This window comes from Sturnira hondurensis, unplaced genomic scaffold (assembly GCF_014824575.4).
Source record: "Sturnira hondurensis isolate 20B ecotype Veracruz unplaced genomic scaffold, ASM1482457v3 Scaffold0004474, whole genome shotgun sequence".
Lineage (NCBI taxonomy): Eukaryota > Metazoa > Chordata > Mammalia > Chiroptera > Phyllostomidae > Sturnira > Sturnira hondurensis.
The window spans coordinates 15,221,328-15,235,100 of NW_028077105.1; positions in this window are offsets into that span (position 1 = coordinate 15,221,328).

Consider the following 13,773-nt stretch of genomic DNA (forward strand, 5'->3'; position numbering starts at 1 on the left):
TTTTGAACTTATATCATTATTCACAAATAACTTGTTCGAAGTATTTATGTTCCTCAAGTTGAAGAAATGTTTGCACACCCTGGTCCTGCTGGTCCTTGACCCAAACTCCACATGCAGGCTACCTCCCATCCTAGGGAAGGAAACTGACTCTGGGCTCAGGCGAACGTGAGCCGTGCCTCAGCCCTGGGCTCACCAGGATATCAGAAAACCCAATTCTCCCTGAAGAGTTAAATGTGAAAAGCAAAGAAAAACAAAAACAGGGAGGAAGTAGAAGTGACGAGACTAGCTGAGTACACAGAGCATGCACGTAACTGAAAAGGCAGAATAACTCAAGGAAAATTATCAAAGGTACTCTCTATTTTGTATAGTGATTCATCATTTTCAAAGTATGCTCATTTTCATCTGATGTGCAAAACATCATAAAACATGTTTCTCATAATAAAAGTACAACTAAAACATTCAGCAACTTTAAAACAAAAATCTATTTGAGAGAGTTCGAATGACCACACTGCTAAATTTTTCTAATGAAGTAATTATTCCAAACTGTGTTTCTTAGGGAATATTAAATAATGAAGCTTATGAGGACTTAATGACAGCAAAGCTAAAATAAAGCCCTGTTCAGAATCCTCTTGACTGTATAAAACAGCCATAGGGAGTAGATGAAAGGATGTAACCTTGAAAGGCCACCATCTGCACTATTTTTACTTTGTGAATGGGTCTTGACAACAGCTTTGATGCTGCTTTAAAATGTTATATGGCGATAACATGTGCCCTGGATAAGGCTGTTCCTTAGGGAGTTTGTCACTGGTCCCTCTTCTCCATCACCCACCCTCCTCTTTATTTGCCTGTCAGTCTCCTTTAGGGAGCCAACTGATTTGGTCCTTTCTGTTCTCCAAGACACCCCTGTTCTCCATTCCATAGGTTAGAGCATTACCTAATTTGAATCTCTTTAAATTTAATCATGTTACATTACATAATCAAACATTTCTTCAACCGAGGACCTACATTCAAGATTGGTCTATCCAGCAAAACTATCATTTAGAATGAAGGGCAGATAAAGTGCTACTCAGATAAGGTTAAGTTAAAGAAGTTCATCATCACCAAGCCCTTATTATATGAAATATTAAAGGGATTTATCTAAGAAAAAGAAGAGCCCTGGCTGCTGTAGCTCAGTGGATTGAGCACAAGATAGGCCTGTGAAGCAAAGGGTCGCTGGTTCGATTCCCAGTTAGGGCGCATGCCTGGGTTGCAGGACAGTTCCCGGCAGGGGACACACCAGAGGCAACCATACATTGATATTTCTCTCCCTCTCTCCTTTCCTTCTCCTCTAAAGATAAATAAATAAAATCTTTAAGAAAAAGAAGATAAAAAATATGTACTGTGAAATGATAAACTCACAATTATTAACAACCACACCAAAAACAAAACAGAAGAGGAACAGAATCACAGAAATGGGGATGACATGGAGGGTTAGCAACAGGGAAGGAGGAGGAGAGATGGGGAAAGGTACAGAGAATAAGTAGCATGGATAGGTAGAAAATAGACAGGGGAAGGGTAAGAATAGTATGAGAAAATGTAGAAGCCAAAGAACTTGTATGCATGACACGTGGACTGAACTAAAGTTGGGGAATGTGGGTGGGAGGGGGTGTGCAGGGTGGAGGGGGTTGAAGGGGGAAAATGGGACAACTGTAATACCATAATCAATAAAATATATTTAAAAATTAATCATATTACATAGTATACTGAAGAACTCTAAGACAGAATTCACTAAGTCTAGTCTTTTCACCAGGATCAACTGGCCATGTCATCTCAGCCCCTGCATGGTTGGGGCCTCATTCCTTCCAGTGTCAAACCGGGGTACTGACTGCTGTGACTCCTTGGGATTGTTGTAGTCTAACTGCGGATCCTGACGTTCTGTGCCATGTTACTGAAGCTTAATTCGCAGTGAGGCATGGAGGGCTAATGAAGTTGCAGGCGATCCCCTTCTGGATTCCACTGATATTTTCAAAATGAAGTTATTAAATGAACTTATAAAACAGCAAGGGCTATACTAGGCATTAAAATGTGTATTTCTCATTAAAAAGACAGTGAAAGTTGCAAGTCAGTTATCACTGATTGCACAATGAAACTTAACCTATTGTAAAAACACACAAGGAATTGAGTTTAAATAAAACATTCTTTGAAGATAATTCAAAAAAATGTGCTAGTCCTGAGCTACTCTTTCTACAGCTATATCAGTGAAACAAGTCTGAACTCTCAGAATCTGGTTTATAATCATAATTAACTAGTACTTAATGAGTTTTGACACTTCAAAAATGATACTCCAATATTAATCAAGAAAGACTATCTTAAAATAATTTCCCTTTGCATATAGAAAACAGTGATAAACTGATGCCTATTAGAATCATTTATACATATTGAAAACCTATTATGACTTAGATATTATGTAGCTTCATCTTATTCTCATTTTCTTTAATTTCAGTTAAAATAAAATTCCTAAACAACAGTAAAACCATTTTGGGCATAGAGGTGTGTATAAGGGAGCTAGTTCTTTACTTGAATGCTGCAAGGTGAGATTTGAAAACATTATAGTAACTTTGGCAGTGAATTGAATTGTAAGGATATCCCACATTATCCCTGGTTAGCATTCTTTGTTCTCAATCACTGATACAGATATCTCAGCTCCATATTGATTAGTGTCTGCATGGTATATCTCATTCTATTATTTTACTTTTAGTATAACTATGTCTCTGTATTTCATGTGGGTTTCTTATAAATAGCATGTAGGTGAGTCTTGCTTTTTATCCAGTTTTGTTTTCAATTGGTCATCAGATCAATTGCTTTTGACCCAGTCCTTCTTTCACTGGTGTTTAGATTTTTCATATTTAATGTAACTATTGATAAAATTTACCCTCTTGCTAATTGTTTTCTGTTCTTTATTCTAGCTTATCTTTTTTTGCCTTTTGGTTAATTGAGTATTTTTCATGGCTTATCTCCATTGTTATCACATTACTGATTATATATGTGTTGTCACATATACACATATAACCATATATAACAATAGTGATAGATAGCATATCCCTTTTATGTTATACTGCTTCACATACAGTGTAAGAGTTTTACAACTGTATGTTCCCAATTCCCAATGCTGTCATATGTTTTACTATATTGTTGCTACTTTTGCTCTAAGTAGTCAAGTACTGTTTTGGTCTTCTGGCTAGAGTCTGGGGCATAATTACTCTATCTGCTATGTAATTTTACAGTTATGCTCACATCTAGGGCCAAGTTGTGGGAGGACAGAGGGGAAAAATATGGGGACTGGCTCCATTTTCTTGGAACCCAGCTTCACCAACTGAAGAGGAAGTGTCTAAGTATCACTTTTTTTCCTATGGGTTCTCCTTACCAGTCATTGCCACCATCACCATCCTCACCATGGAAGTGCTCAGGGGCCTGGGGTGTCATACAATGGAGAGATGAAAAAGGAAAAAAAAGGAACACAATTTTGGTTTTTTGTTCTGCTCTCTGAGTATGAGACATTCCTTTTCCTGGTCCTCAAGCCAGAACTAGAAGAATTCTCTGACTGGTACTCATTCTGAGGGGTCATCTGTACTGTGAGTTCCGTTCAGAAGATATTGAGAGAACAAAATGTCAAATTTACTGACAATTCAGTGACACTTGTAATTTTGGTCTTCTGCAATCTTTCTCTGATATTTAATTTTCTGTGTTTTCAAACAGCTGTTCCAGGCATCTGCCAATGTTTTATAGCTGCAATGCTTTGAGGGAGACAAGGAAGAGGATGTTTATTTCATTTTACCTCCCCAAAACTGGGATAATATATTGTGGGTTTCATTTGTGTTACTCTGGTTACTATTGAGGTTGAAAACTTTTCCTATATTATGTTTGGATATTATCATTTATAAACAGTGTGTTAAAGTCTCTTGCCTCTTTTTTTGCTCACAATTCAGTTGCCTATCTTTTTTATTATTAATTTATAAACATTATTCTTCTCGAAAGTGAGGTTTTGATCGATTATCAAGTACCAAATATGTCTGAAGTCTCTTCCTGAGCTTCCAATTTTTTGTATATTTGGATATTCCTCATGTTCGTTCTTGCACCAGCACCATGCTTCCTAATTGCTATACTTTAATGAGCCTGGAATAGAGTAGAGAGTAGAGCAAGTCATTTTTATCTCACTTTGTTCTTCTTCAAGGGTTACTTGGAAATTTTTAGTTCTTTGCATTTCCATACAAATTTCAGGATCAATTTTGCTTAAAGTTCTATTCCAGCACCAAAATGAAAATCTGATAAGTATTTTTGGCCCTGCATGGAATGGGTAAATAAATTTGGGGATAACTGATGTCTTCATAATATTGTATCTTCCAGTCCTTCTTTATCTTTAGGTTTTTAAAAAAATCTCAATAGTTTTTACAGTTTTCTGCATTGAGGCCTCACACGCTTTTATATATTTATTTCTATGTATTTAATGTTTTCATGCTATCTAAAATATTTTTTAAAAATTAATTTGCTGTTTGCTGGTATGTAGAAATGCAAATGAATTGTGTAATCTATCTTCAATCCAGCAATCTATTCTAATTTATCTGTATGTTCTTTAGGATTTTTCTTTATACACAATCACTTTTGACATGATTAGAGCTGAAATTTCATTCTTAACTTTTCAATCTTGCTTTTTATTTTGTTCTTATGCTCTAGCTAGGATGTTTGATACTATTTGTTAGAACATCCAGCACAATGTTGAATAAAACATGCAAGAGTGAAGATCCTTGTTTTGCTTAAATAACAAAAGAAAATCTTTTAACCTTTCACTAGTATAATTTTTATAATGCAATGTTGTTGATTTTTCCAGATTAAAAAAGTAAATATATCCCTAGTTTGCAATTTTTTAAGACTCAGGAGTGTGTGTTTAATTTTATCAAGTTCTTTTTCATCAACTGATACAATATAATTCCCCCTTAATTCCATAAATCTGGTGAATTGCATTAATTTATTTTTGAATATTGAACCACTCTTAAATTTCTGGAATAAATCCTACTTGGGCAACACATTGTTCTTTAATAATTGCCAATATACTATTTGTGATTTTGCATTTGTGTTTACATGAATAAATGATTGAACAAAGCAAATGATTGGTCAGAATTTTTTCTTTCTTTTACTGTATTTTTTCAATTTTATATTAAGGTCATTCTAGTTTCATCGAATAAGTAAAACTGTGTACTTTTATGTTGTTTGAAAAAGTGTGTACAAAATTGAAATGATCTTCCCCTGAAAATTAGATAGAATTAGCCTCTAAATCTGTCGGGTGTTTTTTTTGTGTGGGAATAATTTTTATAACTGCTTTAATTTAAAAAGTATTTATGGAACTTCTCAGGCTTTCTATTCTTTTTTTGTAAGTTGGTAAGTTATATTTTTAAGAAATATATTCTTTTTATTAAGTTTCTAACTATATCGGTATAAGGTTGGTATTATTTTCTTGTGTCCATAATTCCATTTCCTTTTGCATTCAAACACTATTTATTCCTGTGCCTTCTCTCCTCTTTTTTCATGAGGTTTTACAAGATGTTGTTTAGTGTAGTACTCTTCCCAAAGAAGTAAGTTTTGACTTTGTTGATTGTCCCATTGTGTCCTTATTTTATTCCTCTCCTTTTTTGTGTTTACTATATTTTTATTTTATTAAGTTCGAAGTGAAGCACTTAACTTATTAATTTTCAAAATTTCTTACTTCAAATGTAGTGGATAATTTTTTTCCCTGCAGGTCTGCTGTCACTGCATCTTAAAGATTTGATAAGTTAGTATTTCACTGTCATTTACTTAAATGGATTTTTAAATTTACATTATGATAGTCTGATTACTGAGTTCTTTAAAAGTGCTCTAATCTTTTCAATGTATACAATTTTTTAAAAGCATATTTTTGTTATAAACTTCCACTTCATTGTTGTCATTAGGCAATGTGATCTGCATCTGTGTGTGGATAAAATTATGTTTGTTAATAGTTTATAAATGTATTTTAATTTTGTTATATATTTTCTCTCCTTTTTGGTTCTTTTTTAAATTTAATTATTGTTCAAGTACAGTTTTCTGTCTTTTACTCCCATCCCAGCCCACCCTGTTGTATATTTTCTATAACACAGCAGTGATTTAACCTATATTGAAATCATCTGCTATGGTGGTAACTTTGATAATTTCTTCATATAATTCAATTTTGCTTTGTATGTCTTCTGGATATTTTATTTTATGTTTGTATGTTCCAAATAGTTTAGTCTCTTCTTGGTGAAGTAAATCTTTTATTGTTATTTAGATGCTGTAATGAAGTTTTTTGAATTAAAGTTGTTTTGTCTGATGTCACTAGAGCAACCTCATTTGGTTTGTTTCTGATACATATTTTTCTGTTTGTTAACTTCCAAGCTTTGCATATTTTCTCTTTTAGATGTATTTTTTGTAAAGAACATGTAGCCAGGTTTTTAAACAGTTTGAACAACTGAAGCTTTTAAACTTTAAACCAATGTAAATTTAGGACAATAATATTTATACATTTTTAATCTCATATTTTTATTTTCTCACTCTTGTACTTTTCCACTTTCTTGCCTATCAAAAAATTAATACTTATATTTATTTTAACAAAATAATAACTTTAACATTTTTAAATGTGTCTAATTCTTCCTTATCTTCTACCAAATGCTAATGGATTTATACTAAGTAAGATTTTCCTTGGGGCTCTATCTCTTTCCTTGGTAGTAGAGGTTCTTCCTTATTTTTGTCATTCCTATATTGTTAGAATTTTCTTTGTTTCCTAGTAGTCACTCCCGTGCTACCCTAATCCCCTATTATAATAACAACTCTTTATCTTGCTGTACTCAGCCCACCTCAGGCCACACTCCTGGATACGGGAAATGTGGGAGGTCCAGTCCTGGAAGTGTGGGCACTACTGTGCTGGATTCCTCATAGGCATCCTGTGTGTTCTCTCACCCATGAGTGACATGGCCCTGAAGGTCCTACACCGACTCACTCACACATCACAAGATGGTGGAGAAGAAGAATTGGACTATCACCTGGGCAACAATTGCTGCTGCTGGTATAACTCACACACCTTTACAACTTGGTTGAAAGTAGGAGCAGAAGATTATCAAAAGATGCCTGGATTTCTTGTTACCTCAGGACTCCAAATATTCTAGCACCTACCCAAAGGCTATTCAGTGGACTGCATTTTTTTCTTATTAAAGTCTATGAGAACAAGTTGGAGGTATAATGAGCTTTTTAACCAAATTTATGCATTTGAGGTAGAAGAGTTGTGTTACATTGGCTTCAGAGTAGCCATTGATTCTGAAGTGATATGTTATAATTTCTTTTCTTTTGTTTTAAATATATTTTATTGATTATGTGATTACAGTTGTCCCATTTCCCCCTTCATTCCCCTCCACCTTGCACACCCCCTCCCCCACCTCTCCCCCCTTTAGTTTATGTCCATGTGTCACAAGTTCTTTAAATTCTATATTTCCCCTACTATTCTTGTCCCCCCCCCATCTATTTTCTACCTACCGTCTATGCTACTCATTCTCTGTACTTTCTCCCCCCTTCTCCTCCTCCAACTCCCCTGTTGCTAACCCTCCATGTGATCTCCATTTCTATGGTTCCACTCCTGATCTAGCTGTCCTCTTAGTTTGCTTTTGTTTTAGGTGTAGTTGTTAATAACTGTGAGTTTGCTGTCCTTTCACTGTTCGTATTTTTATCTTCTTTTTCTTAGATAAGTCCCTTTAACATTTCATATAATAAGGGCTTGGATTTGACCTTATCTGAGAAGCACTTTATTTGCCTTTCCATTCTAAATGAAAGCTTTGCTGGAGAGAGCCAATCTTGGATGTAGGTCTTTGGATTTCATGACTTGGAATACTTCTTTCCAGCCCCTTCTTGCCTGGAAGGTCTCTTTTGAGAAATCCGCTGACAGTCTGATGGGTACTCCTTTGTAGGTGACTGTCCCCTTATCCCTTGCTGCTTCTAGGATTCTCTCCTTCATTTTAATCTTGGCTAATGTAATTATGATGTGCCTTAGTGTGTTCCTTCTTGGGTCCAACTTCTTTGGGACTCTCTGAGCTTCCTGGACTTCCTGGAAGTCTATTTCCTTTGCCAGACTGGGGAAGTTCTCCTTTATTATTTATTCAAGTAAGTTTTCCACTTGTTGCTATTCCTCTTCCCCTTCTGGTACCCCTATAATTCAGATGTTGGAATGTTTAAAGATGTCCTGGAGGTTCCTAAGCCTCTCCTCATTTTTCTGAGTTGTTTTCTTCCTTCTTTTCTGTTTGGATTTTTCTTTCTTCCTTCTGGTCCACTCCATTGATTTGAGTCCCAGTTACTTTTCCATCACTATTAGTTCCCTGTGTATTTCCCTTCATTTCACTTAGTGTAGCCTTCATTTGTTCCTCTAATTTGTGACTAAAATCAACCAGTTCTGTGAGCATCCTGCTTACCAGTATTTTGAACTGTGCATCTGAAAGGTTGGCTATTTCTTGGTCACTTAGAATTATTGGCTCTGGGGTGTTGAGCTGTTCTTGAGCCATAATGTTTTGGTTTGTTTGTGCCTGTTATGTATGAGGGTCAGAGCCTTAAGTATTCACCAGGGTAGGGTGACCCAGTCGCTAGGTCATGACGCTGTATGTGGGGGTGGGGTCAGAGAGGGGCAATGGCATTGATTTTGCTCTCTCAGATTTCGGTCTTCTCTGCTACTTCCCACAAGCAAACCAGGCCCCTCTGGTGCTGGTTCCTGGGTGTGTGGGCCTGTGCACCCTCCAGGACCCTGTGGGTCTCTCTAACAAACTCTCTGTGAGCCTGGGAGCTTCTCCCAGCACCTCAGCTCAGAAAGTCTTTCCAACTGGTGCTTTCAGGCTCTAATTCCCGTCACTGGGGCCCTAGCCTGTGCGGTCTGTCTCACTGTTTGCTCCTACGCCTGGTTTACCTGTGTGTGGATGTGTGACCACAGCCAGCCAGCCGCCTTGCACCCTCACTGGGTCCTCCCATTGCCATCCCACACCTGGGATCTGCCAACCACCGCCTGTGAACCTGGGTCAGTCTGGCCATCTTTTCCTGCGTGACCCTGCCTCACGGGCTGCTGACTTCACCCCTCTTACTGGTGTGGCTGAATGGTTCCTTATTAGACTTCCATACTGTTCAACTTTCTGTGTTTTGGTTGCGTTTTTGTTACTAAAACTTTGTTGTCTTTAAACTTGGTTGTGCTAGGAAGCACAGTGTTTGTTTCCACCTACACCTCCATCTTGGCCAAAAGTGTTTTAATTTTTTTAACTGTATCTGGGTTATGATGGGGAAGTTGTGCTTGTAAACATCTGGTTTTAAGATCATATTCTGACACCAGCCTCTCCCCCCACAACCCAACATGAGGAACACCAAGGAGAATCAATGACTCTTGTAAACAAAACAATTGCTTTCTGGAATTGTCTTCAGTTCTGGAAATAATTTCCAGCACAGGTCTGACTGGCATTATGTGTACTCATATAAAGCACTGAGAACCAGCTATAGGCAAGACCCACTCTNTGGTTTTAAGATCATATTCTGACACCAGCCTCTCCCCCCCCACAACCCAACATGAGGAACACCAAGGAGAATCAATGACTCTTGTAAACAAAACAATTGCTTTCTGGAATTGTCTTCAGTTCTGGAAATAATTTCCAGCACAGGTCTGACTGGCATTATGTGTACTCATATAAAGCACTGAGAACCAGCTATAGGCAAGACCCACTCTCCTCGTGGCCTTGCACCGAGAGCTCACGTCCTCCGGTTGGCAAGTGGACCCTGCTCCTCTCCTGGTTCAACCTCTAGAAAAGAGCAAATGTTGAGGAAATTGAAACTGGCAGTAGTTTACAGAGATAGCTGGTAGCTGTGTAATGAACAGAAGGTCCAAATGGCCATGAGCAATTCCTTCTTAAGAAATCATTTTTATTTTTCTCTTCTATTCAGTCAAAAAAAGTTCCTATCTAGCTGGTAGGAATCCTTGATTTCCTTTTTCCTTTTTAAGGTAATGGTTGTACAACTCCAAATAACCCAAAATCATACATGGTAGTCAGTAGTTCTAAGACCCCCAGAAGTAAAAGACAAAAGTGGCAGCAATCTCCAATCAGCTGTCAGCTCTGTGCTATTTTAGGAGCACTGGGCTGCCACCCCTCAGTGGCCCAAGTCCTTATGGAAAATAGATGCCAAAACAATACAGTAAACTTTTATTGCACATGTTTGTTCTACTTGTGCCATAAATATTTAAACAAACCCCAAATTTAATTGGAGCAACAAGAAAAATTGTGTGCAATTTTGCACTGAGAACACTGTGTGCTTCATCTGCTTTTGTATTCAGAATTAATATATGCCCCTTTCCTCTGGTGTTCCACCCATTAGTAATAATAGTAACAATAAAAGGTTAATCAATTCCTACTGAGAATGGAAATTATATGTGAGAAAAGACTATGTAGTTAACAGCAATTCTTTTAAAGAACAAAGACCAAGATGAGTTCTTTAATTTGCTTTTTTTTTTTTTGCTCAATATACTTGCAATTTTTATATTTTTCTTTTTTTAGATGAGCTCTCCTCCTCTCTGGGGTAATTTTAGTTTTTAAGATGAAGTTTTTGGTATCTTGGTATAATATCTACTGTCTTGCATTTGCACTGTACCCAGTGTCTAGATGTGTTGTAGAATTTTAATAAATGTTAAATAAGGGAATGTTTAGCTATGACATGCTTTGTGATATTTAGACTTCAAACAAACAAGCATTCCTGGTTCTTTTGTTTGATGATGGCATGTGATTGGCACCAATTTCAGATGTGCATAATAAAAAAGAAGAAATGTCATGGTATATATAGTTTACTTTTAAATTTGTATCAAAAACACATCGATATGGCAAAGTGTAAATGTTAAATCTAAGTTATGGATATACAGCTATTTGTTACACTCCTCTCCACTTTTCCACATGTTTATAATGAAAATTACAAACATAAGAAAAGACAGAAGAAAAGTGGAGGAGAAAGGACAAACACTAGCATGGTGTAATAGAAAAAGCATAACAATAAATATAGAATCAGGAAACCAAAATAGGGGTCATAGCTTCTACTATATATATATATGCAGTTATGGGAAAATCATGTAATTTCTCTAAATTTACTTTTCTCACTTTTAAAATTAGGATAATCTACAATCAAATATTACTGGATATTCACCTGATGGTTGACATTTAAAATGACTGACTATATCCCTGGCTGGTGTGGCTCAGGGGATTGAATGCCAGCCTGCAAACCATTCACTGGTTCAATTCCCAGTCGGGGTACATGCCCAGGTTGCGGGCCAATTGATGTATCTCTCACACGTTGATGTTTCTCTCTCTCTCCCTCCTTTTTCCTCTTCTCTATAAATAAATAAATAAATAAATAAATAAATAAATAAATAAACTTCTTTAAAATGACTGACAATGTGATGTGCTGGCAAGAATCTGGAGAAAATGAAATACATTTGTTGCTGGTGGGTGTATATAATCGTATAATCACTTTGAAAAATTGTTCAGCATCTTTTATGTATATGTGTAACCTATGTTAATTTCGCCTATGTTAATAAGTAATTTCACTCCCAGTTACAATAAAAGACGAATGCATATGGCAACAGAAACATATACACAAAATGTTCACAGTTTTATGAATAACAACACAAAACTGCAAACATCAACAAGAGAATGGATAAACATGGTCTACTCTCACTATGCGGCACTACAAAATTGCCAACTCTGGTGCATGCTACAACACAGATAAACCTTCTAGATGTTATACTGACAGTAATCCCACACAGATACCTGTTTATTCTATGATTCTATGAGTGAAGTATAAGAATGGGAAGAACTAATCTATTATAATGAATGAAGAATAGTGGAAAGCTTATGGGATTCTGGAAATGTTTCGTATCTTGATGGTGTGGTTTACTCAGGCCCATGTGTCTGTAAAAAAATTATGCTGTACTCTTAAGATGAGAGTTCTTACCTGCTTTCTACTATCTCTAATATCCTTCAATTAAATAGAGTAAATGAAATTAAATATTTAATATCCAAATTCCAGGAGGGAGAAGCATATAAGATAGTGTAAAATTGTTTACTAAATTATAGAACACTATACAAATTTCCTATGTTATCATTTTCTAAGCTAAACCCTAAACTTTGTACTAAAAGCAGAGATCTAATTTTATTTTTTATTTTTATTTTTTAATGTATTAATGTATTAATGTCTTTATGTATTTTTTATTTTTTATGTATTTATCTTTAGAGGGGAAGGGAAGGAGAGAGGAAGAGAAACATCAATGCATGGTTGCTTCTGGTGCATCCTCCACTGGGAACTGGCCTGCAACCCAGGCATGTGCCCTGACTGGGAATCGAACCGCGATCATCTGGTTCGCAGGCCCGCGCTCAATCCACTGAGCTACACCAGCCAGGGCCAAAGATCTAACTTTAAATTCTGACCATTATTATTTGTACTCATCTTGACCCACATTTTCCCTCAATCTAATCCATTTTGGACTAAGCCTTGCCACGGCCTTATTCTTAAGTTATCATTTTCACTATTCTATTAGTAGTGGAAAAATTACCTATTTGTATTCATTTGCCATTGCCAAACCTTTGTGCAGCAATTAGCTACAGCCTAATAATATATGCCAAACACTAGGCATTGGTGATACAAATTTTAATAAGACATCCCTTCCCTTTATATCTTCATATTTTGGTCAAAAACTCAATTACAATACAATTACTTGAGTACCACTAGATCCTATACTTTTAAAAAAGATTTTATTCATTTATTTATTTATTTTAGAGATAGGGAGGGAGGGAGAGAGAGAGAGAGAGAGAGAAACATCAATGTGTAGTTATCTCTCTCATGTCCCCTACTTGGGACCTGGCCTGCAACTGAGGCATGTGACCTAGACTGGGAATCAAACGGGAAGCCCTTTAGTTCACAGGCTGGCACTCAATCCACTGAACCACACCAGCCAGGTCTAGATCCTATATTTTTTAAAAGAAAAAAGCCAAAATAATCATTATACAACAAAAGCAAAACACATTTACTAAATAATTTCATTTATATATGAACTGAGGAGCTAAATGCATTTATCTTCATCTTGTCGCTACTAAGCTTCTAAAAACTACATATATTGTACTTTAGGTTAAATATGCTTTTAAGTTAAAACAATAAATTTCCAACTACTAAAAAAATTAAAAACAGTAATTATTTAAAAGTATTTTTGAAAAATAATTTTTCCCAAAACATGAAAGTATTTTGAAATTGCAAGTACTATGCAAATAATATTTTACAATATTAAAACTTCCCTTTGTGACCGCATGGATGGAAATGGAGAATATTATGCTAAGTGAAATAAGCCAGGTGGTGAAAGACAAATACCGTATGATCTCACCTACAAGTGGAATATAATGAATAAAACAAACAAATGAGCAAAACAGAACCAGAAACATGGAAATAAGGAACAAACTGACAGTGACCAGAAGGAAGGAGGAGGGGGATAACAGGAGAAAGAAGGGAACGGTCTAGTCAAGGAACATGTAAAATGACCCATAGTAATGGACAACAGGGTGGAGACTGACTGCTGGAGCTGGGTGGGGCAGGGCAGGGGAGAGCAATAGGAAAAAATTTGGATGACTGTACTTGAACAACAATTAAAAAGCTTCCTTAAAATGTATAAACTATCATAAGATATTTATTTAAAATTTCCATTTCTAT